Source organism: Lithobates pipiens, unplaced genomic scaffold (genome assembly GCF_037356315.1).
Source record: "Lithobates pipiens isolate NorthernLeopardFrog02 unplaced genomic scaffold, aLitPip1_a1.2 Scaffold_8, whole genome shotgun sequence".
Lineage (NCBI taxonomy): Eukaryota > Metazoa > Chordata > Amphibia > Anura > Ranidae > Lithobates > Lithobates pipiens.
The window spans coordinates 73,208,506-73,234,581 of NW_027507903.1; the positions used below are offsets into that span (position 1 = coordinate 73,208,506).

Below are 26,076 nucleotides of genomic sequence, written 5' to 3' on the forward strand. Positions count from 1 at the left end.
ACCACCAAAAGAAAGCTCTATTTGTGTGAAAAAAAGGACAAAAATTTCATATAGGTCCAGTGTTGCATGACTGAGTAATTGTCATTCAAAATGCGAGAGCACCGAAAGCTGAAAATTGGTCTGGTTATTAAGGGTGTTTAAGTGCCCAGTGGTCAAGTGGTTAAAGGGGGCTCCCGGATTCTGATAAGCCCCCCGCCCGCAGACCCCGCCAACCAACGGCCAGGGTTGTCGGGAAGAGGTCCTTGTCCTCATCAACATGGGGACAAGGTGCTTTGGGGTGGGGGGGCCGCGCGGCCCCCCCTTCCCCAAGGCACCCCCCCATGTTGAGGGCACGCGGCCTGGTACGGCTCAGGAGGGGGGGCGCTCGCTCGCCCCCCTTTCCTGGCCAGCCGGGTAGCGTGCTCGGACAAGGGTCTGTTGTGGACTTGGGGGGGACCCCTACGCCGATTTTTTTCGGCGTTGGGGGTTCCCCTTTAAGTCCATACCAGGCGGCGGGGTCAGCGACGTCTCCTTCGCGGGCCCCGCCTACCTGGAGACGCGCTCGAAATGAGCGGACTTTCCTCCGCGTGTGTTGGCGAGTCCGTTCATTTCAAAAGTAGGGCGGATAGTATGGCAGACTTAGGCTCCATGCACACTGAAGCTGATAAACTGCAGTTTATTGGCGTTTGGGCGTTTTTTGTAAAAGCCCATAAACTCCACTCTATGTTAGCCTATGTGTCCATGCACACATGGACGTTTTTCAGCTTTAATGAGCAGTGGAGTTTATGGGCTTTTTTCTGAACGCCAGAAATTCGCGTTCAAAGTGCCGTTTTTCAGCGGCAAAAAACGACAAACGCTCATTAACGCTCATTAACGCTCATTAACGCTCGTTCATTAGTGTTCGGCATTCTATTTTTCAATGCATTGTGGGATTTTTGGAGTGTCCTCTGTGTATTTTTATAAAAAACGCCCATTAACGCTAACGCTGTAAAACGCTCATTAACGCTCATTAACGCTAGTATAAAACGCTGTTAAAAGCAGGTTTTTCAACCAGCGTTTTCTGCCAGCAATCTGGCGTCCAGAAATAGCTTTTTTGAGCTTCAGTGTGCATGGAGCCTAAGTCCGCCGTATTAGTCCGCTCAAAAAGTGCCGTGTGTGGGCAAGTCCGTTCATTCGAAAGTATGACGGACTGTCCGTCGGATTGTCTGACGGACTAAGTTGACCAGACAGTCCGCCACGTGTGTACGCGGCTTTAGCAACGTCCTAGCAAGCAGGCAGGATGGGATGATGCAATCTCTGGGCTTTAGAAGGTACATAAATGACCTACACTTACAGCAAGGACATTATTCAGCTTGGGTCAAAGCTTGGGTAAAGTGGAAATACTAACAATTACATAAAATATATTATGCAGTCTTTCAAAAGCACTAACAAAACAGTTTATCTAAACCCTCATATAGTTTTATTACTTTTATTACTATTATTGTTGATCCTGCCGGTAAATCTAACATTTTCTACCAAGACCGGGCAGCCAGGGGATGTCTGCAGAGATTTCGGTATCTACATACATAAAGTTAAATCCATATATATTTGGACACAGGCACAATTTTATTTTTTTCCAGGTATTTACCAAAACATGTTCAAGCTATAGTTATATAATGGATAAGGGCTGAAAAAGCACACACTCTTGGGTTTAATTTGAGGGCATGTACATCCAAATCGGAGGAAGGGTTTAGGAATTACAGTGTATAAAAGATAAAAATACACCTGAATCCACTTGTCAATATACCAAAGAAATTGGGAATTGTAAAGATCAAAAATGATTCGTCAATCTGACGGACTATCTCCCATGTAGCAGGGTGAATTAGGAATTACAGCTCTTAAGAATAGCCACCCCCTTTTTTCAAGGGGCCAAAAGTACTTGGACAATTGAATCAAAAGCTGTTTCATGGCTAGGTGTGGGCTAATCCTTCGTTATTTCTTCATCAATTAAGCAGGTAAAATGAGTTGATTTTAACTGTGTTTTTTGCATTTGGAATCTATTGCTGTGAACCTACATCATGCCTTTAAAGGAGCTGTTTATGCAAGCAAAACAGGCCATTGTAAGGCTTCAAAAATTAAACAAATCCATCAGAGAGATAGCAGCAACATTAAGAGTGGCCAAATCAACAATTTGGTACATTGTGAGGAAAGAAGAACACATTGGTGAGCTCAGCAACATAAAAAGGCCTGGACACCCATGAAAGACAACAGTGGTGGATGATCGCATGATCCTCTCTATGGTAAAGAAAAACACATTTGCAACATCCAGACAAGTGAAGGACACTGTCGGGAGGTGGGCAAATCATTGGCAAAGTCTACAATCAAGGGAAGACTTCACAAGAGCAAATACTGAGGGTTCACCACAAGGTGCAAACCATTCACAAGCCTGAAGAATAGAAAAGTCAGATTAGGCTTTTCCAAAAACATCTAAAAAAAGCCAGACCTGTTTTGGAAAAGCATTCTTTGGATGGATAAAACTAAGATTAATCAGAATGACGTGAAGAAAAAAGTGTGGAGAAGGCTTGAAACAGCTCATGGTCAAAAGCACACAATGTCATCTGTAAAACATGGTGGAGGCAGTGTGATGGCATGGGCATGCATGGCTGCCAGTGGCACTTTGTTTATTGGTGTTTATTGATGATGTGACAGAAGACAGAAGCAGCCAAGTGAATTCAGCCTAATGCTGCAAAGTTGATTGGACGACGCTTCACAGTACAAATGATCCAAAACACAACGCAGGAGCTTTTGAACCAAAAGAAGTGGAATATTCTGCAATGGCCGAGTCAATCACTTGATCTCAACTCAATTGAGCATTTCCAACATCTGAAGACAGCTGCATTTAGAGCCTGGCAAAGCAACAGAAAAGATGAAACCCAGTCTTTGGTAATGTCCATGGTTGTCCATGGTTTCCAGACTTCAGGCAATCATTGCCAGTAAAGGATTTGCAACAAAATATTGAAAATTAACATTTTATTTATGATTATATTCATTTGTCCAATTACAACTGAGCCCCTGAAAATGGGGGGACCATGTGTAAAAATGATTTATGTTCCTAAAATTTGTACTTGATATTTATGTTAAACCCTTTGAATTAAAGCTGAAAGTCTGCACTTCAAATTAATTTGGATTATTTCATTTTAATTTTATTTTGGTGGCATACAGAGCCAAAAGTATGAAAATTGTACCTGTGTCCAAATATATATGGACCTAACTGTATGGGGTTCTCTCAATGTGCAACAATCATCTTATGTCTACAGGCAAATTTAAGCTGACCACACATCAGTTGGATTGACCTTACATGTGATCTATTAGCAAATTTTGCCAATAAATAAGTCTGTAGAAGCAGATACTTTTTTTTTTTTTTATAAAAATCAATTTAATTTTTCCATGGAGTCTGTTAAGACATCTGTACTGCAATGTACTTGAATTGTTATGTATCATCAGTCATTAGCTTTGATCTCCATCCTCATTATACTTTTGTCTTTCCCCCCCTTCCTTGTGACTTTATAAGGCCCCTTTCAAACTGGGGCGGTGGGTGCGCTGGCTGTAAAACGCCATTAAAAAAACGTTGCTTTACCGCCAATTTCGCATCGCTATACGGCTGCTAGGGGGCACTTTTACCCCTCTGACGGCCAAGGAGTTAAAACCACCGCAAAGCGCTATGCCGGCAGTATAGCCGTGCTGCCCCATTGATTTCATGGGCAGGAGCGCTGTATACACCGCTCCAAAGATGCTGCTAGAAGGACTTTTGCTGCTAGCAGGACATCCTGCCAGTGCACCACTCCAATGTGAAAGCCCTCGAGGCTTTCACACTGGAGACACAGCAGCGGCTCTTTCAGGGTGCTTTGCAGGCGCTATTTTTAGCAAAGCGCCCCAGTGTGAAAGGGGTCTAAGGGAAGAGCCCCATTAGCTAAAACTGGTGTAATGTCTAAGCCTAGGCCAGCTATGCTTAAAGTATAACTAAAGGCAAAACTTTTTTTTTTTTTTGGAAAGAGTGGAGATGGATGGATGGATGGATTGCTGTCTGTGCTCGCTTTAGCGAGATTCATGTTCTCTAGTTGTCCTGTTTACCATTATTATTAAAAGTAAAAGAAAATCAAAAAGGTTCCTCCAGAAGTTGCAAGGGGTTTCTTGTGTTGTAGTCTTAAAGTGGAGTTCCACCCAAAAGGGGAAGTTCCGCTTTAAGCACTCCTCTGCCCCAAATATGCCACATTTGGCGTAATTTTCTGGTGGGGGGGGGGGAGCAGGTACCTAGTTTTGACAGGCACCTGCTCCCACTTCCACTCGGGCCACCCAGGCGGCTAGAATGGAAGTTCTCCTCTCCCCCTCCCTCCTTGCAATCTTCTGGGACACGTCACAGGTCCCAGAAGATTGCCCGACCAATGGGGAGAAGCTGCGCGACTCACGCATGCTCAGTGCGCACCTGGCTGTGAAGCCGCAAGCTGTCACAGCTGGGTGACCACACTTGCAATGCCGGCGCAAGAGAGAGGCGAGGGAGAGAAGCGAGGATTCGGGAAGCCGCATCGCTGGACCGCAGGAAAGGCGAGTGTGTGTTTATTAAAAGTCAGCAGCTACACTTTTTGTAGTTTCTGACTTTTAATAAACACAAAAATTTGTGGAACTCCACTTTACCAGGATTACCCAAAACCTAAAACATATTTAATGGGTTCCTCTGGGTCAAAAAAGTTGAGAAAGGCCGTCCTAGACTTCAGTGATGGCGAACCTTGGCACCCCAGATGTTTTGGAACTAAATTTCCCATGATGCTCATGCACTCTGCAGTGCAGTTGAGCATCATGGGAAATGCAGTTCCAAAATATCTGGGGTGCCAAGGTTTACCATGACGTCATTTCCCTCGGCACCTGTGCTCGCTAGTGCTCCTGGGAGATGTGTGTCATCATTTCCCAGGAGTCACTGGGCAGTGCCGAGGGCTAGAATCGTAGTATTTGAAGACGGGAAGTGACGCGGGCAGCTGAGCAGAAAGACTTGTGTTGAGCAGCTATAGCAGTGATCTTTTTCAACAATTGCACTTGGATTACTGAACATTTGAGTCTCCATGAGTACTTCAGACAAAGTAAGAATTAGTATTGTGCTGTGAGCTTTGAGAGTTGTGTGCTGATTCCTGTCCTGTTCCTGATGCCGTTCCTATATATATATTAGGCTTATCTTGGTTGCCATCACAACGGGGTGGGCACTTCCAATGATGACGCCCATTCTGATGGCAACATGAAATGTTTCCTGCGCCACTTGCTGTGCTTACTGCATGAGAACGGGAGGTGCTGGTAATACAGCAGCACCGTATCCCAGAAGTTAATGCTTGTGGGCTTCGCCTGCCCACAAGTAAGATGGGAATGCCCATAGGCATGCGCACAGGGATTGCTGGGTGTGCCTGGGCACACCCTAATCACCCTGTGTGATGCAGATTTCCACTGCCCCCCATCCCTGTAACAGGTAAGGCTACAGAGAAAGGGATGAGGAATCTCTGTACTCAGTCCCTTTCTTTGCTATTTCACCAAAGCCCCTCAATGGGTCGCCTAACAAATTGTAAATAATAATAATAAAAAAAAAGATAATACTGTAAAAAAAGAAAACTGTAAACAATAATAGCATAACAATAAAATAATAAAACCAAAAAACTACTGACATCAATCTTATTCCTACTGACACCGTCTACTGCTCTACTGCATGTGTATTTGAGCTTTGGGGTGCACACCCTAATGCAATAGGCTGCGTACACCAATGGGAATGCCCTAGCAGCCATAATATAAGGTAACTTTTTAAATAAAATATTAATAAAAGTGGCGCTATTTACAAGACTATACATTGTAAAATATACATTATATTATAGTAAGAGATAGATTTAAAAGAAAAAAAATCATATATGTGATTGGAACTCTGCTTTAAATCAGAACTCTGGCCAAAAATATTTTCCCCGTGCAGTGGGGCTGTGTCCGCACTGCATGGGTTAACTGCTAGTTTTGTTCTAGGGGAGGGGACAATGGAGATATACTTACCTGACCAGCTGATCCTCCCCACACAAGACCAATCCAGCACCCCAGTGCTCCAGTGGTTTAGAAAATGGACTGCTCTGCACATCAGTGCGCTCCATAGACAGGAACAGTCCACTGCCGGGAGAGCAGTTTTCTGCAGAATCGGTGGATTAGGTGAGTATGAACTTTGTGCTCACCCTTAGAAAAAACAGCAGTTGACCCATGCAATGTGAGCACAGCCATCCCGCATGGGGAAAGATCAACTCTGTCTGGAGTTTGGCTTTAAGTTTTATGGAATACTTTCAAGTGCTTACAATACTTTCAAGTGTTTACCCCGAAAAAGTTGCAGTTCAGCAAATCTTATCATTCAAAAAAAATTTAAAACATCCGGTGGGTTTCAGGATCACAGGGTGACCGCTTAAAAAGATTACAGAATTTGGAGAGGAACATTTACCCTGGGGGATAACTATATATTCAATGGAAATTCATTTTAAAGCCATAATCACGATTCCTGGAGCTGCACATTAGCCAATCCATATCAGATGTTTCAAATTATGCAAGTTGGTAAGAAGAACTTTTTTTTTTATTGAGAGTCATGAGTTTAACACAATATAAGTAAACAGGATTAAAAAGAATGACACATCTGTGTTTCTGAAACTCTTCTGAACTCATCCAGTATCTGGAAGTAATTCAAGCTCAGCTCTTGTTATTGTTAATCTGAGTTACATTACTACAGTCCATATGATTTCTAAAAAATTCAGCGCCAAGAGACATATTTATTTAGTTGTGCTAGCTGAAGCACGTTAGGACCACCAAAGGCTGTAATCTTACTTTGCTCTTAAGAGGTTTAGCAATTCAAAGTTACATTTTAGAAATAGTTTTATCACCAAATTTACCATTGACTACGGCGCTCATCTGCTCAGTGGCTGAAAGTAATCATGTCAAATTTTTTAGAGATGACCATATGAGCTACGAAAATTAGTAACAGGAGTATTATACAACTAAGTGGTTGTTATCACACACTTCATTGCAAATTACAGCTTATGATAATAAAAAGGTCCCACGACATCTGCAAGATAGAAACTGAATAATATATTTCCCAAATATTAGACCCTAAATAGACTGACTAGTTTAGTCAAAAATGGTGTCCTTCCCTTTGAGAATGTAATTATTGACAATACTAGTCAGGGCAGAGCTACACGGACGTTGTCACGTGCTGGAAGTGTCCCCAGATGTGGGATTTGGTTGACTTTGGTGTACACAGTGCTGTCTTATTTCCTGCTCATGTGAGTGCAATTTTTGTTTTTTAATTAAATTCCTGCCATTCCTGGATTTAACCACTTGCCGAATGCATAACTTAGTTATACGGCAGTAGATCGGCTCTCCTGCACCGGGACATGTACCTAATCCAGCACTTGCAGGTAGGGGGCGCTATATGATTTATAGCAGTAAAAAAAATATTGTTTAAAAAAAAAAATTGACAGTCTTTTGTTTATAGCGTAGAAAGTTAAAAGCCCAGAGGTGATCAAATACCACCAAATGAAAGCTCTATTTGTGAGAAAAAAAGGACATAAATTTCATTTGGGTGCAGCGTTGCACAACCACGCTGTTGTCAGTTACGAATGCAGTGTCATGTTGCAAAAAATGGCCTGGTCATGGAGGGTGGGGGGGGGGGGGGGGTCAATCTTCCGGAGGTCAAATGGTTATACTATGTGGAGCATGGGTCTCCTCTTTTTTCTCTGAGCGTGGTCACGTGGGGGATTTGGAGTGAGACTAGATTGCTTGCAGTGCCATATGTGAGGAAATTGGGAGTGCTGTTTAGGTCACATTTGTATACAGCAGAGTGCCTAAAGTGACAAAGTGTCCAAAGTGACAAAGTTGTCCAGCCCGCAACCAGTGGGTAGTTCCTCAAGAGTGCCATTGAGGTGGATCTGTAGAACCACATCCACCATACATGACCTTTTTATAATCTGAAGGTCGTGCAGCTCTGGTAAGCCTCACATGAAATATCTGTGGTGGAGATTGACTCACTGGCATGGGATACACTTTGTCTTCAAGTAGACTTTTACATCTTTTTTTTGGACAATTTATACGTTGGGATCTTAGTGATTTGTAATGTGGACTTCCTTTACACTGCTATCTAGCATGGTGGTGTTATTCATATTTATATAAGCGCAGCACATTATTGATTACTGATTGGTATGATGAGGTAAATGCTGCCTAGTGTGCCTGCAGCTAATGTTCACATAATATTTGTTGAACCACTAGCAGTTACTCACTTTAACCACTTCCTTACTGGGCACTTAAACATTTTTTTAACACAAATAGAGCTTTCTTTTGGTGGTATTTAATCACCGCTGGGGTTTTTATTTTTTGTTAAACAAACAAAAAAACGATGGAAAAATTTGAAACAAAAAAAAAAATCATGTTTTAAAGTTTGTTACAAAACATAATAGCAAATAGGTCCTTTTTCTCCTTCATTGATATTTGGTGATGAGGCGAGACTGATGGGCACTGTTAGGCTGCACTAGTGGGCACTGATAGGCTGCACTAATAGGCAAATATAAGACAGCACTGATGGGGACAGATAAGGCGGTACTGATGGGCACGAATAAGGTGGCACTGATGGGCACTGGTAGGTGAAACTGATGGGCGACACTGGTAGGTGACACTGATTGGTGACACTGATGGGTGGCACTGTGGGCACTGGTAGGTGGCACTGGTAGGCAGCACTGTTGTGTAGTAAGGTGGCACTGTTAGTTGGCACAGGTGGCAGAGGCAGAGATGAGCATGCAGCTGCTCTCCTTGATCGGGACCGATGACAGCCGCCGGTGATCGTTTTTTTTTCTCCTCACGATATCAGTGTGGGGAGAAAAAGTAGCCGATGACCGGCTCTGTTTACATCACATGATCAGCTGTCATTGGCTGACAGCTGATCACGTGGTAAGGGGTCGGGACCGACCCCTTATTCTGATCTGTGATCCAGTGAGTCTCATAGACTCGCTGATCACAGAGCAAGCTGCACACTCCCTGCAGGGGGCGTGCAGGCCGCTCGAGAAAGGGAGGACGTCCATGGACACCCTCCCGGCAAATTAGGTCCGTGTTGTAGCTGTCTTTCGGCTATAGCGTGGTTGGGAGGTGGTTAATACGGTCATATATCCCACTTTGTGAATTTTACCTACAGGTAAGCCTAAAATAAGGCTTACCTGTTGGTAAAATGAATATCTCCTAAACCTGCACGGTTTAAGAGATATTTGTACTGCATGCAGCTGCTGATGTCAGCAGCTCATGCGCTCTGAAGGTCCGGCAGATCATGCCGAAAATTCAGAGCTCCTTGCCAGAACGCAGGAATCCCACGAATGTGCCGGAGTGAGGTCACTGCGGCTCCCACCACTCACAGCACCAGAGCCACGAACCCAGAAGAAATGCCAAGGGAACATGTCAGCTCCCTCAGCGGTGACTGGGAGGCGGTACGGGTGCTTCATTCTAAGGTAAGTATTTCATAAAGAGCTAGTATGCGATGCAAGCTAGAACATATGTTTTTGCCTTACAAGTTTTTTTTTTTCTTTTTTTAAAGTGCATACAACCGCTTTAAGTTTTTGATTTTGTAACAGAGAATAAAATATGCAAATTATACACCTTATTTAAAGTGGAACTTCAGTAATTTTTTCATCTTTCCATCTATTAAATCTTCTGCCCTTGTTATTTTAACTTTGAATAGTAAAACCTTTTTTTTTTGCCTTTAAATACCTTATATAACCCACTTCCTGATTCTTGTCTGCTAAAAAGCCTAGGCTTATGACATCATGGACAGCTCTCTCTCTCACTCTACTGAGAGGGGCAAGTCATGAGAGGGCCAATGAGAGCTGCAGGGCTGGAGGTGTGCCTCTGTGTATCTTTGTTAATCCAGGAAGGGAACAGGCAGCAGCTTCAGCTGCCCACAGTTAAAATGGATGCAGCCAGACTCAGTGGAGGGAGATTTCTGCAGCAAATTTGGCAAGTACAGAATCACAGTATATATAAAATAATATGCAAAGTGGTTGGAGGGAAGCTTCAAAATGGCAAAGATGTTAAATGTTTTTATTAAAAATTACGTGAGCAGACTGCAGTTCCTCTTTAACATATGAAACCATAGAAAGTTAAAAAGCAACTATGAGCCAAAGACTGATTTACAATTGGAATGCATCATAAATCTCAACACGTTTCTTGAATCAATAGTTCACTTCCTGAGGAGCTGATGCTACTGGCAGAGTGTAGATCAGCGTGGCAAGAACGACTCCATAAAAAATGCATCAATATTGGATGGTAACCACTGTAGGAAGTCTGTCCTGGGCCAGTGGAGAAGGGAGTAATGATCATTTGTCGCTTGGTACACACGCTGTCCACAACCTATTGGGAGGAATTATGTTTGGCACAAAACAGTAATGTGGTGGCATACTTTTTAATTAAGCAATATCTGCGTGCCTGCCTCCGCTTCCTTCAGATGCTGTTGGGTTCTCTTAACTCCCTCTGTCCGGGGCAAACTTCCTACAATATTTACCCCCCAGTATTGAAATTTTTATGGAATCGTTGTCAAGCTGATCTACACCCTGTGAGTAGCACCCTGAACTCCTAGGATCTACACCCTGTCACCAGAACAGGTGCCCTATTGAAAGATTTAACCTCCCTTACTTTTCTAGTGACAACTACAACATTTTAAACTTCTCGCCATTCTCTGTTCCAGTGACAACGCTGTATCTCTCAACTGCGACACAGACCGCAGTATAAACCAGAAAGGAGTTTTGGTTTTAGATTCACTTTAAGTCATATTTTTGTAATTTATTATATTTACAGTGCTTGCTGCATTATATTTATAGTCTACAGTAGAGGTGCACGATTCTGGCCAAAATGAGAATCACAATTTTTCTGCTTAGAATAAAGATCACGATTCTTGTGGCCTAACATCATCTTTCGCATTATACAAAAAAAAAAATTGGGCTAACTTTACAGTTTAGTGTTTTATTAATTCATTAAAGTGTATTTTTTCCCCCAAAAATTGCATTTGAAAGACTGCTGCGCAAATACAGTGTGACATAAAATATTGCAACAACCGCCATTTTATTCTCTAGGGTCTATGCTAAAAAATATATATATATAATGTTTGGAGGTTCTAAATAATTTTTCTAGCAAAAAATACGGATTTTAACTTGTAAGCAATAAGTGTCAAAAAAGGTTTCCTTTTTAAGTGGTTAAACTGACCTCATTTACAGACCGAAGTTCATTCCTTTGCTCTAAAAAGGCTTATGCCGCGTACACACAGTTGGATTTTCTGATGGGAAATGTTCAATGTGCTTGTTGTTGGAAAGTCCGACCATGTGTACGCTCCATCGAACATTTGCTGTCGGAATTTCCGCACACAAATGTTTGAGTGCAGGTTCTCAAATCTTCTGACAATAAAACTTGTTGTCGGAAAATCCGATCGCGTGTAAACAAGTCCGTCGCACAAAAGTCCACGCATGCTCTGAATTAAGCAGAAGGAGCCACACTGGCTATTGAACTTCCTTTTTCTCGGCTCGTTTTACGTGTTGTACGTGACCGCGTTCTCACGTTCTGAATTTTTGGCCAACATTTGGGTGACCGTGTGTATGCAAGACAAGTTTGAGCCAACATCCTTCGGAAAAATATTCAAGGTTTTGTTGTCAGAAAATCCGATTGTGTGTACGGAGCATAAGTGTTACAATGTTTTTGTTGTGATAAACTTGGCAGGCTGTCAGCAACTCCCTGCACTGAATCGGGAAAATACTCTGTTAAACTGTCAGCTGTGAGCAGAGAACTCTCTGCACTGAATCGGGAAAATGCTGTTAAGATCGTGTGGGTGGTAGAATCGCGATTTTGTTTTTTTAACAATTAATCGTGCAGCTCTAGTCTACAGCCTTCTGATTTACCAATTAAAGCCTAGGTCTTAAGACCTTTACAAAAAACAAAAAAAAAACCATAAGACCCCCAACATGACCTTCGGACTTGGCATTCATTGTCAACCTCGAAATTTAAACTCAGCGTGATTCAAATTATCATTTTGATGAGGAATGTAACTAATGTGAAAAAGTTCTGGACTTTTGATGAGTGAGATGACTCATATTCCTTAGAGAAAGCAGACCAAAATCAGAATGCTATAAATTACATATATTCAAAGAGTAACTGCAGAACTGGAACCTTGACTGCAAAAGTCATTAGATCTGAATACCTTGTAATATAAATCTGTATTATAGCAATGATTATACTAAACAGATTGCAGGATACTGATTCATTTAGATGGTCGCAGCTGTGGTTATAGTGTATTTAAAGTGAACCTATGATCATGAAAATTTACAATGTGAGGACAGGCATTGTTATATGCAAACCTGGTATTGTCAGGGCTGGGATCTGAACCCACAACCTCTGCTGCTTCCAGCAGTAGCACTTCTTGCTGTGCCCCAGGGATGCTGGACAGCTCCCTGACTGCCTCTCTTTAGACAACCCTGCCTTGTGTCTTGTTTCTCCTGAACCTTGAACCCTTTGCTCCTCCCATCAACTTATTTAAGCCATACCTTTGTACTTCCTGTTTACCAGATTATTTTGCTCTCTCCAGCCAATATCTTGCTTATTTGCGTATCTGCAGCTGTCCTTTTCTCCACTACTACTCATTACCGACCTTGGCTTGTTTCTCATCTACGCTTTCTCTTGATCCCAACCTGCAACCATTCGCTATCGACCTTTGGCTTGTTTACTGACTACGCTACTGCTTGGTCCCTACCTGCTATATCTGCTACTGGATCTTGGCTGGCTCACCTCCTGGTGGGGAGATCCTGAGGACTGCAACCTGGTGCTAACGCAGCAAAAATACATCTCCACCACCAGGAGCACTGGGGAATACCACATCATCATCCAGGGTGACCTTCTTGTGTACTTTTCCAGCTGGTTGATGGGAGCCTCTCTGCTGCTATAGCTACTAATTTCCGAGCCTGACAGGTATATACCATTAGCTTTTTTTCCATGTGGCAAGATGATGTCCTTGGAGTTAGAGCTTCTGCATCTATTTTGTATTGTGCAATACGGCAGAGAAGAGCCTAACCTCTGACTTAAAAGAAGGGCGATACTTGTATCCTGTGCATGCATTAAGAGCACATAAAGGCCACATTTATAATGATAATCCATGAATTACTATGGGTTGTATTTATAAAAAGCTATTTAATTCTGTCTGAAGCAAAATCAAATTGATCATAAGTACAGGAATCACTGCTTGCAGCCAGCAAGGTACCATGGGATATGTAGTCCTTAGAATATGAAAGTAAACAGCAAAGGAGAAGCTGCAAAGCATGCCGGGAATCCAGGGAGTTGTGGAAAAAGGCAGCAGACAGGCAGCACTCACAACATGAAATCATTTTTAAGCAAGCCTATAATGGTATTGTTGTGCAAATTTTTATTAATGTATATTATTGTCAGATGTCCCCCAGTGTCAGTTTTGCTGCAATATGCTCATGCAAGCATATTCGCACATACAGATGTCGGTGGAAGACCGTTGATTGCAGAAACCTTCCCGTGGACATGGCAGATCTGTTCACCTTTTCAGGGATGTTTATGCCTCACCAGGAGACTGCCCACCTCATGGTGATTGCATTAACACTCCTAGCAAACAGATCTGCGTACATGGGAACAATAGCATAGCCATATAAAATTATAGCTCACTGAGCCTATGGTAGAGTATGGTGCGTGTCAGTGGTAGTGGTAGGGATGTGCACACGGTCATGTTCAGAGTCCTGTACAGTAGTGTTAAGCTGGCTGCATGGATCTGCACACGACCATTTGCACACGTTACTACTGGGAGTCTACTTGAATATATACATGCGTGTGATTGGTTCTTTTGAAGGAATACAAGTGTCTGATTGGCTGATTTTGAAGTCACCACTTTCCATTGTTATTCATGTTCACAGTATAAATAAAGACAGGGGATCCTGCTAGGGAGGATTTGGTTAAGCTTAACTGGATACCAGTGTCTGTCTGTGTTACTTGAAAATATACAAGCTCGCTTTCCCAGCATTATACAAGAGACCTGTAAATTCTGCTTTTCCGTGAATTATTTTCTTATAGGCGAAGCTTAAAATATTCCATTACAGTATAAATATTGTTTGTATTGTTATTACAAAATAAAATGTATGTTGCGACCATAGAATGCCTTTAACAACACATAGGGGGTTATTTACAAAAGGAAAATCCACTTTTGCACGAGCTGACTTTTCAACATCCAAAATCTGACGGAATGATTCCGGCAGACTATTCGATCGTGTGTGGGCTGCAACGGACTTATGATTCGCAAAAGTCTGACAGACTTTAGAAATGGAACATGCTTCAAATTCTTCCGCCAGAACTCTGCCGGACCCAGTTCCTACCGAGAAATTCGCTCGTGTGTATGCTATTCCGACGGACTAAAACTGACGCTAGTGCAGCTATTGGCTACTGGCTATGAACTTCCTTATTCGAGTCGAGTCGTACGTAATCACGTTCGAATCCATCGGAGTTTGGTGTGATTGTGTGTGGCCAAGTCCGTTCATTCGGAAAGTCCGTCAGAACTCTGCCGGAACTCCGTCAGAACTCCTTCGAAAGTCTGTCGGACATAAGTCTGGTCGTGTGTACGCGGCTTAAGGGGTAGATCTGAAATTAGTGGAAGCTCTGCTGATTTCATCCAATCATGTGCAAGCTAAAATGCTGTTTTTTATTTTCCTTGCATGTCCCCCTCGGATCTACAGTGACTGCACTTTCAAGTGCACTTGCAGTGCAAAGTGGATTTTCCTTTAGTAAATAACCCTGATAATGTTCATCCAACTCAGCCTACTGCAGAGCTCTAGTTCTAGGAAAAAAAATGAGGTTTGTGTGTGTTCTTGTTTATTTTTAGCTGTTCTTCCTTTAATAGATAAGAGCCAGGCTTAATATGTATTTATACATCTTGGAGGAATTTTATATTCTTTTAAATTCCCATTTCACAAACTAAGATCTAAGAGATGAGGCCAAAAGAAACGTTCTAGGTTCTCTAAATTGATTTTGCTTTACTAAATATTATTTTTAATTGCTCATGTTTGGATTTAAACAGGTTTATTTCTAATTTCACGTCTTTGGCTTTAATAAATGAAAGCCAAAAAAACGTAACCTCTTCCTGAGACCTCCATGTTTTGTGTCTTGCATCTTGCACTGAAAATAAAACAGGAAATGCCATAATAAAGCAGAGAATTATTAACTAGCAGGCATTTTTCTACAACATTAAGGTTACAGGAGACACCCAGAGGCCATGTTACTTGGAAGGTATCCTGTATATAATGGCAGCACTCTAATGGGAAGAGGGAGGGGTTAGTAGACAAACAATTTAAATGACAAAGGTGGTCTATGCATTCTTCTCAATGGTTTGGGGGGATTTCCTTCTCACCATCCTCCAACGTATACTTATGGCATGAAATCTAATGACTGATTTGGAGCATAAAGTTAATATACACTCACCGGCCACTTTATTAGGTACACCTGTTCAATTGCTTGGTAACACAAGTTGCTAACCACCCAATCACACAGCAGCAACTCAATGTATTTAGACATCTACATGTGGTGAAGACGACTTGTTGAAGTTCAACCAAGCATCAGAATGGAGAATAAAGGTGATTTAAGTGACTTTAAAGGTGGCATGGTTGTTGGTGCCAGACGGGCTCGTCTGAGTATGTCAAATACTGCGGATCTACTGGGATTTTCACACACAACCATCTCTAGGGTTTACAGAGAATGGTCTGCAAAAGAGAAAATATCCAGTGAGCGGCAGTTGTGTGAAGGAAAATGCCTTGTTGAGGTCAGAGGAGAATGGGCAGACTGATTGGAGATGATAGAAAGGAAACAGTAACTCAAATAACCACTCGTTACAACCAAGGTATGCAGAATACCATCTCTGAAAGCACAACACATCGAACCTTGAAGCAGATTGGCTACAGCAGCAGAAGACTATATCGAGCACCACTCCTGTCAGCTAAGAACAGGAAACTGAGGCTACAATCTGCACATGCTCATCAAAACTGGGCAATAGAAGATTGGAAGAATGTTGCCTGGTCTGATGAGTCTTCAGCTGCAACATTCAGATGATAGGGTTAGAATTTGGCGTAAACAAATTTAAAGCATGGATCCATCCTGCCTTGTATAAACAGTTCAGGCTGGTGGTGGTGGTGTAATGGTGTGCAGGATATTTCTTTGCACACTTTGGCTCCCTTAGTACCAATTGAGCATTGTTTAAAGGCCACGGGTACTGTTGCTGACCATGTCCTTCCCTTTATGACTACAGTGTACTCATCTTCTGATGGCTACTTCCAGCAGGATAATGTCACAAAGCTCAAATTATCTCAAACTGGTTTCTTGAACATGACAATGAGGTCACTGTACTCCAATGGCCTCCGCAGTCACCAGATCTCAATCCAATAGAGCACCTTTGGCATGTGGTGGGAAGAGAGATTTGAATCATGGATGTGCAGTCGACAAATCTGCAGTAACTGTGTGATGCTACCATGTCAATATGGACCAAAATCTCTGGGAAATGTTTTCAACACCTTATTGAATCTATGCCACGAAGAATTAAAGGATCACTAAAGGCATTTTTTTTTTTAAAATAACAAACATGTTATACTTACCTCCACTGTGCAGCTCGTTTTGCACAGAGTGGCCCCAAACCTGCTCTTCTGGGGTCCCTCGGCGGCTGTCTCGGCTCCCTCCCGCAAGGACTCCACAACTTCATGCGAGCTCCCTCGCATAGTGTTGAGTGCTTGCGGGAGCACTCCCGTTATACAGCTAGCGGCCGTAGCCGCTCGCAGTTATCACTCGGCTCCGCCCCCCAGCACGCTGTGTCATTAGATGTGATTGACAGCAGCACGAGCCAATGGCTGTGCTGCTTTCAATCCATCCACTCTAGCCAATCAACGGCCAGGGTGAGCGGCGAAGAGGATGTCGGGGGCGAGCGCGGGACTTTCAAGGGGTCAGGTAAGTAAAACGGGGGGATGGGGGGACCGGCACTGTCAGATGTTTACCTTTACAATCCCTTTAAGGCAGTTCTAAAAGCAAAAGGGAGTCCAGCCTGGTACTAGCAAGGTGTACCTAATAAAGTGTCTGGTGAGTGTATGTATTATTAGTTGATCTCTATGAGTGCTTAAAGAAGTCACACATTTAGCACATACTTCGGCCTTATGCTATACTAGCAGAAGTGTGACTGTTCCAGAACAGGCAAGGATGAGCAAATCCCAATTAATATAATATGTGCAGGAGAGAAGTGGGGAGGGTATGATGGTGGCCAGTATGCACAGGAGAGAAGTGGGGAGGGTATGATGATGGCCAGTATGCACAGGAGAGAAGTGGGGAGGGTATGATGATGGCCAGTATGCACAGGAGAGAAGTGGGGAGGGTATGATGGTGGCAGGTATGCACAGGAGAGAAGTTGAAAGGGTATGATGGTGGCCAGTATGCACAGGAGAGAAGTGCAGAGGGTATGATCACAAGCAATATGAATAGGAGAGGAACGAGAAGGGTATGACAGTGGCAAATATGTATAGGAGAGGCTTGTAGCGAGTATGACAGCGGTTAATATGTGCAGATGAGTGTGGGGCATATGGGTATAATGGTGGGTAGTAGTGCAGATGGTATAATGGGGCCCGTAGGTATGGTATAGAATTGAAAAGGACATGAGAGTGGGCACTATATACAGGTGAAAAGTGAGGAAGACATCATGGAGGGCAGTATGTATAGGAGAGGAGTGCAAAGGGGCTGATAATGGGCTGTATGTGCAGGAGTATGGAGGACTCTATGACAATCAGCATTGTACAATGGCGTGGAACTAAGGGGTTTGGGAGTGTGCAAATAAATTTCACTGGCAGGGAAGGGGTTAACATTAAGGGGCGATGAAGGTGTTAAATGTGTTCCCTGGGAGGTTTTTCTAACTGTGGGGGGAGTGGACTGACTGGGAGTACAGAGAGATCGCTGTTCCTTATCACTAGGAACAGACGATCACTCTATACTCCCTTGTCAGAACAGGGATCTGTTTGTTTACATTGATAGATCCCCATTCTGGCTCTCTGTGGAGCCATTGCAGGTGGCCGGTGGACATTGCGCTGCCCACTGTGTCTATTGCACGAAGCGAGGTACACCTATGGCAATTCGCAGAATAGAGTCGACCTGCCACTGTATAACTGCGGAAGCTGGTTGGCAAGTGGTTAAATCGTGCTGAATTTGTCCATCTACATAAGCTCTAAAAAAAATCACAGAGGGCTTAGTGGTGGAGTGATGATGACAGCGAAAAGGTCATCTCCTATCATTATAAATTAATCATCTGTTCATCAATGCAAAGTTTACCAAGAATAATTTCTAATGCAAGCAATGAAATGATAGCGCCTTCAAGTGGTTCTAAAGGGAGAAGATTTTTTATCTTAATGCATTAAGGTTAAAAAAAAAACGATGCTTTTTGGGGAGATGTCTTATTACAGATTAATTAATCAGGTTCTCTCCCCAGATAATAATCAGTGTGGCACCCACTCACACTGTGTATACAAGAGTAATGGGAATTATCTGCATTTCTACCTTTTATATATTGAGTGCCAGAGTTGCTCTCTTTCTTTGCTATGTTCTATTTCTATAAAATCTTTTATATAAATAAACACCTTTAAAAAAAAAAAAGGTAAAAAAAAAACCTTCTTTATGCAGTCCTGCAATGTGCAGGAGAGCGGGGGCTCTGTCTGCTCTCTTCCTCCTCATTGGCTCAGAGCCAATGACTCCTGCTGCTGTCAATCACGGCAAGTGGTGAGGGGGGGGGGGGGTAACAGTGCCAAACTTCGCTGTCTGTATCAATAGATGAAGACAGCAAGGCTCGGGAGCAAACCTGCACTAATGTCCCCATAGCAAGCATAACAAAACCCTACAGTGCACCTTTCTTACATTACACTTGTTTTATTGCGGCATTCCTCCCAAAAGAATGAAATGAGTGCACAAATAAAAAATGGATCACTGCAGAAATGTAAATATCAGATTAATAGCTTAGAACGCCAGTCAGGACATGAAACCAATTTTATAGCTATGACAAAAGGGAATAAGAGTACTTGGATGATAACCAGTCCCTTTCCAATGCATCATATGGGGAGGATTTGGATTCTCTTGTATCATAATTGAATTCACGTGTTCTTCTAAATGCAGAAAAGACGAGCGCAAACATGCAAATCTCATTACTGAACAGAGTAAATAAACTTTTCCCATTGAGGCTCTGCAATAACTTTGACCTTCCCTGTCGAAACAATGCGCTCACATTATACTTATATACAGTGGTGTGAAAAAGTGTTTGCCCCCTTCCTCATTTCCTGTTCCTTTGCATGTTTGTCACACTTAAGTGTTTCGGAACATCAAACCAATTTAAACAATAGTCAAGGACAACACAAGTAAACACAAAATGCAATTTGTAAATGAAGGTGTTTATTATTAAAGGTGAAAAAAAATCCAAACCATCATGGCCCTGTGTGAAAAAGTGATTGCCCCCCTTGTTAAAACATACTATAACTGTGGTTGTCCACACCTGAGGTCAATTTCTCTAGCCACACCCAGGCCTGATTATTGCCACACCTGTTCACAATCAATGCATCACTTAAATAGGAGCTGCTTGACACAGTAAGGTCCACCAGAAGATCCTTAAAAGCTACACATCATGCCGAGACCCAAAGAAATTCAGGAACAATTGAGAAAGAAAGTAATTGAGATCTATCAGTCTGGAAAGGGTTATAAAGCCATTTCCAAAGCTTTGGGAATCCAGCGAACCACAGTGAGAGCCATTATCCACAAATGGCGAAGACATGGAACAGTGGTGAACCTTCCCAGGAGTGGCCGGCCGCCCAAAATTACCCCAAGAGCGCAGCGACGACTCATCCAAGAGGTCACAAAAGACCCCACAACAACGTCCAAGGAACCGCAGGCCTCACTTGCCTCAGTTAAGGTCAGCGTTCATGCCTCCACCATCAGGAAAAGACTGGGCAAAAATGGCCTGCATGGCAGAGTTCCAAGGAGAAAACCACTGCTGAGCAAAAAGAACATCAAAGCTCGTCTCAATTTCTCCGCAACACATCTTGATGATCCCCAAGACTTTTGGGACAACATTCTGTGGACCGATGAGACAAAAGTGGAACTCTTTGGAAGGTGTGTGTCCAAGTATATCTGGCGTAGAAGGAACACTGCATTTCATAAAAAGAACATTATACCAACAGTAAAATATGGTGGTGGTAGTGTGATGGTCTGGGGCTGTTTTGCTGCTTCAGGACCTGGAAGACTTGCCGTGATAAAAGGAACTATGAATTCTGCTGTCTACCAAGAGATCCTGAAGGAGAATGTCCGACCATCTGTTCGTGTACTCAAGCTGAAACGAACTTGGGTTCTGCAGCAGGACAATGATCCTAAACACACCAGCAAGTCCACCACCGAATGGCTGAAGAAAAACAAAATGAAGACTTTGGAGTGGCCTAGCCAAAGTCCTGACCTGAATCCTATTGAGATGTTGTGGTATGACCTTAAAAAGGCCGTTCATGCTCGAAAACCCTCTAATGTAACTGAATTAGGACAATTCTGCAAAGATGAGTGGGCCAAAATTCCTCCAGGACGCTGTAAAAGCCTCATTGCACGTTATCGCAAACGCTTGGTTGCAGTTGTTGCTGCTAAGGGTGGCCCAACCAGTTATTAGGTTTAGGGGGCAATCACTTTTTCACACAGGGCCATGATGGTTTGGATTTTTTTTTACCTTTAATAATAAACACCTTCATTTACAAATTGCATTTTGTGTTTACTTGTGTTGTCCTTGACTATTGTTTAAATTGGTTTGATGTTCCGAAAACACTTAAGTGTGACAAACATGCAAAGGAACAGGAAATGAGGAAGGGGGCAAACACTTTTTCACACCACTGTACAGCAGACTTGATAATATTTAGATATTTAGAAAATGTTCTGATAGAAAAAACGTTTCTGTTAAAAAAAAAAAATGTTCCGATAGAGAAATGCTATAGATCATTTGCTTATTCTTTCTCTTTTAGCTGGGGTCATGGTTGTGGGGTAATAAGTATCAGTGGAGCATTATAGAATCATTTTAAAAGCAAAAAATGTACCTAAAAATACAAAATATGCAAAAAGGACATTCATATTCTGGTGTACCAGGGGGCTGTCACGGCCACTCATCAAGAGTGACCAACTATGCCCACCTTTTCCACCCAGCTACTCCATTCATAAAAGCCATGCTACAGCTTCTATAAATCAAGCAGGATCTATGAATGGAGGAAGGGTGGGTGATTGAAAGGTCTGCTCCCCCAATTTATAAATCCTATTTAATTCACAGAAGCTGTAGAAAGACTTCTATGAATGGATGAGATGGATGGAAAGGGTGGGCATAGATGGGCACTCTTGATTAGTGCCTGTGCCAGATCCTAATTTCTATTAAACAAAGCAGCTGCATAAGATTACAGCAGCGAAGGTGGAAGGGGAGTGGGGGGAATCAGAGTAGGAAGATTTCACCTAGACTAGGAGACAGCAGCACAAGGAACTCATCACACTGAAGATTAGTAATGTCCCTTGTGCTTATTTTGTATTTGATTTTAGGTAAGCTCAGTCTTTAAAGTACCATTCTTGGATGCATTGGGGTTGATTTACAAAACACATACTGTATAGGCTGTTCATTTTGCAAGGGGAGTTGCATTTTGGAAGGACATTTTTCCCAGAGCTTAGAAAATTTGAAGTGAAATTTCACTCTGCAAAGTACATTTTTGCTTGCACGTGATTGGATAATGGAAAGCGCCAGAGCTTTAACGCACTCAGCTCTTGGGGAAACAACCTTGCGAAGTGAGCAGCCTATTTGCCTTTACCCATTCAACCCCATTCTATCTATGACCTATTGCTCTGTGCGTCTCAATGCCAGTATGCCATTATGGACCCCAGTGTTACAGAGCTATTGTGATAAAGTACGGTCCATACCCGTTGGAGAATATAATTTTAGTAATTACTACAATTAAATACATTGTAAATATACTACATACAAATGCAAACTAAATACAGTAATTATTGGTGACATGAAAAAAGCTGGTTTTAATTACATGTTTCATATGGTAGAAGTAGGAAAGAAAAAAACACGACTGTGAAATAACATTTGTGATTCTGACAGCTGTGTTTAACACCTCTACTCTGGAATTTTCTATAAGGCCGCGTACACACGGGCGGACTGTTCGCCCAACTTTGTCCGCTGAACAGTGTTTGGGCGGACAGTCCGCTCGTGTGTGGGCTTTCAGCGGACAGTTTCAGCGGACAGTTTGACGGACAAGGTTTTTCGGAATTTCCGAAAAACTGTCCGCTGAAACCTTGTTTCAGCGAACAGTCCGCTCGTGTGTAGGCTTGTTCGTCAAACAAAGTTGCGCGCATGCTCAGAAAGGATTTTCACGCCGAAAGCTATAATGCAGTGTATAGGACGTCGTATTTTTCGTCCCGTCGTACGTGCCGTTCACGTCATCGCGCACGGTTTCAGCAAACTGTTCGTTCGTCGTGTGTGGGCATGTCCGTCCATGCTAATTTTGAGCGGACTGTTTGCCGAAACTGTTGGACGGACAAAGTTGGGCGAACAGTCCGCGCGTGTGTACGCGGCCTAAGAAAAAACATTCTCCTTCAAGAAAAGATGCAAACAGACAACTAAAAGAAGTCTATCCTACACTTTGTCATAGTTCATATAAATAATATTTGCCTGCAAATCATATCACCTGCAAAATCAGTTTTTGATGTATATTACAGGACACAGGAAGGTTATTATGGTGGCACTGTGTACATAGTTTATATTGATTTCAGAAAAGCTTTTAATACAATTCCATATAATAATCTAAAAAAAAAGTAAAAACTAGGTCTCAAAAGAAGAATTTGGGCAGAGCTTGTTGGTAATACTTGTCATGTGGGTCACAGTAGTGCACTTACTTTTACACTCCTGTGACTAAAGTCTGCTGTCAGCTGAGAGGGACATTGCAAAAGATCTGGGGCTAGAGCCCATAGCAGCGATCACCAACCGTTTTGCAGGATGGGTGGGGGGGCACGCGGGTGCATAGCCTGCTGGTTAGGCAGGGCCCAAATTCGGGGCTATAGCCTCAACAGCCAACCCCTAGGGACACCACTGCCCAAATGCCTGACCAGCAGATGGCTCAGCCTCTTGGCGAGCTGTTGAGAGCCAGCCAATCCCACCCTCTCCACAGTCCAGTGCTTTGGTGAGGACTGGAAGGGCTGAGCAGAGAGCGGTGACTGATAGTCACCACTCTCTGCTTATAGAGAATTCAAGAACTGAGTGATCAGCATTCAAGTGATTGTTCAGTTCTCGGGCATAGAGTTTGTGTGGGACAACTTCAGCATGGGACTAATGCTGCAGCCATATAAGTGAGTATGTTTGTGTATGTCTGTTTTTTTTTAAACTTCCCGCACTTCTCCGTTAAACCTTGGATAGTTCAGTAAATACCCAGTTGGATAGGATAGATAGTGTGGTTATAAATAGGGGTTCTTCTCCCTTTTGTACTTTTGCTTTGTTTTGCCAATGGTCATTGTACAATCACTGTTGAAATTACTTCTACAAACTACTACTAAAATAAATGAATAGGGGTTCTTTGGAAACGGAGGCCAGTCAATATTATACTAGGTCCTGTTCTTTTTAATCTGTTTGTAAGTGATATAACTAAAGGTTTGGTGGGTAAGGTATCCATGTCCTTTTGCTGATGACACAAAGGTGTACAATGGAGTTGATATCCCTGGAAGTGCTTGTAGCAACAAACGTGATTTGGCATTGCCGGAAGATTGGGCAAAACAGTGGAAACTGCAGTTCAGTGTTTCTAAATGTAAAATGATGCACCTAGTGAAAAAAAATCGTTTGATAAAGTAAAATATTGGGGGCACAATATTGGCTAGAACTACAGAGGAAAAGATTTGGGCGTACTTAATGCAGACTATTTCAAAATGAGCAAACAGTGTGTCCAAGTAGAGGCCAAAGTAAATAGAATTCTGGGGTGTATCACTGGAATGAGCATCAGAAGGTGGAAGGAGGTTCTGATTTTCCTATATAGATCCTTAGTTAGGCCTTGTTTAGAATCCTAGAGACCTCACAAAAAAGATATTGATAAAATTTAACAAGTCCAGAGAAAAGCAACAAAAATGGTTAGAGGTATAGGGATAAAACATATCAGGGTTGCACAGAAAGGGCAAAAGGGTTGCAAGTGACCACCAGGCCACAGACTCGGCACCAGAGATGTACAGTCTTGAGGAAAAAAGTAAAAGGGGAGACATGATTGAAAAAAAAAACAGCAAAGGGACATTACTTACCTTCAATGAGATGTGTCCCTTGAGCTGTGGTGTCCTCCTTTCAGCAAAATCTTACTCTTATAATTGCCCCCCCACCACAGTAATCTTCCAGCGACAGGGGTTAAGAGAACTAAGGGGCTGTGATAGGCACTCATCAAGAGTGCCTGATATTTGCCCACCTTTTTTGCCAAACTGCTCCAGTCAAAGAAGCGGTCACTACAGCTTCTATGAATAAAGAAGGATCTATACATGGAGGAGCAGACCTTTCAATCACCCTCCTGCTTTTCATTCATATATCCTGGTTTCATTCATAGAAGCTTGGAGGGGGAGGATTTTGGTGAAAGCAGAACACAACAGCAGAAGGGACACATCTCACTGAATGAGAGTAATGTCCCTTGTGCTGATTTTTTTTATTTTTTGTTTACCTAAGGTTCAGGAGGGCAGTTTTTCTAACATAAAAAAAAGAAAATGGCAACATGACATCAAACTATAAGGAGGAAAGCTCAAAACTAACCCTAGAAGGTACTATTTTCAGAATGAGTAGTTGATGCCTAGAACAGACTTCCAGGTAGTGAGTCAGTTAACAATAAGTGGATTCAACAATGTATGGGGTATATGTATGGGATGTATCCATATGGGACAAACATAGATCTTATATTTATAAAAAAAAAAGGCCAACTCCATAGACCACTTGTTTCTTTTCTGCCCTCACTGTTCTATGTTCCTATGATTGGACAGCTTTGCATAATCCCTCTCACCTCCATTGCTGCTCAGTTCTGGAAGCAAGCAATAGTAGGAGTGAACATGCACATTCCCAGGAACAGCATTGACAACCTATATAAAAGATACTTGTATGAGCACTAGTCCGATGGCTGCCCCGACCAGATAAGTGTGAGCTGCTGGCTTTGTACAGAACCATTACTAAAACTTGAAAGAGTCTTTTTGGCCTCAAACTTGTACAAAATGTACATGGTTAATCACCAGCTTTAAAATGAACAAATAAACGCATAGAAAAAAAACTGATGTGAAGCTTCCCAGTGGGAAGGCAATGCTGTGCCAGTGAAGGTAATATTACATCTTGAAAGAAAAGTTTATGTCCTGCACACCGGATTGTGCTGTTAGCAAATATCAGAACCATGGAAAGATGACTGGCATACCTGACAAGAATGTACACTATTTTACTATGCCAGAGGACAGAACCCACCCTGAAGAGCAATCATATGAAGCATTTCCAAGAGATGATTGTTTGTTTCTTTCTCCAAAAGCCTTCTGTTCTGGTCATTACAACACAAAAACTACAAATGTGCCAGCATTCCTGAGTCCTAAGTTATTATGTAATGAAATATTAGTTCTTTAGCATTCTCCTGTTAAAAAAACATTGATATGCAAAACCCAGGTGAGAACACCAGACCTCTCAGTGAAAAACAGCCTGTCCAATTAGTAAACTTTGTGACCCACCACATCTGCGTAACAACATATCATCCACATACATGGCAAAAATTGGGGGGGAGTGAGGCGTGTGGGTTAATTAATTAGCTTTGTTGCAGGAACTGGACCAGAACTTCCTGCTCTCTCATTTGGGTGAGAATAACATCACCGCCCCCCCCCCCCCCCCCCACCCAAAGCCCTTTTGGGATACCGACATCCCCCATCATAAGCTTTGAATCAATCTTCTCTACACTGTGCATGCACTGGACTATGTGAACCACACTGTGC

At 42.5% G+C, this 26,076-nt stretch overlaps 1 protein-coding gene across 2 annotated transcripts in view; it reads right to left on the bottom strand.

Annotated features, from left to right (window-relative positions):
- Positions 1–26,076, bottom strand: part of LOC143962658 (tropomodulin-2-like) — a 153,195-nt gene that overhangs the window by 67,811 nt on the left and 59,308 nt on the right. The gene's annotated exons all lie outside the window — the stretch shown is intronic.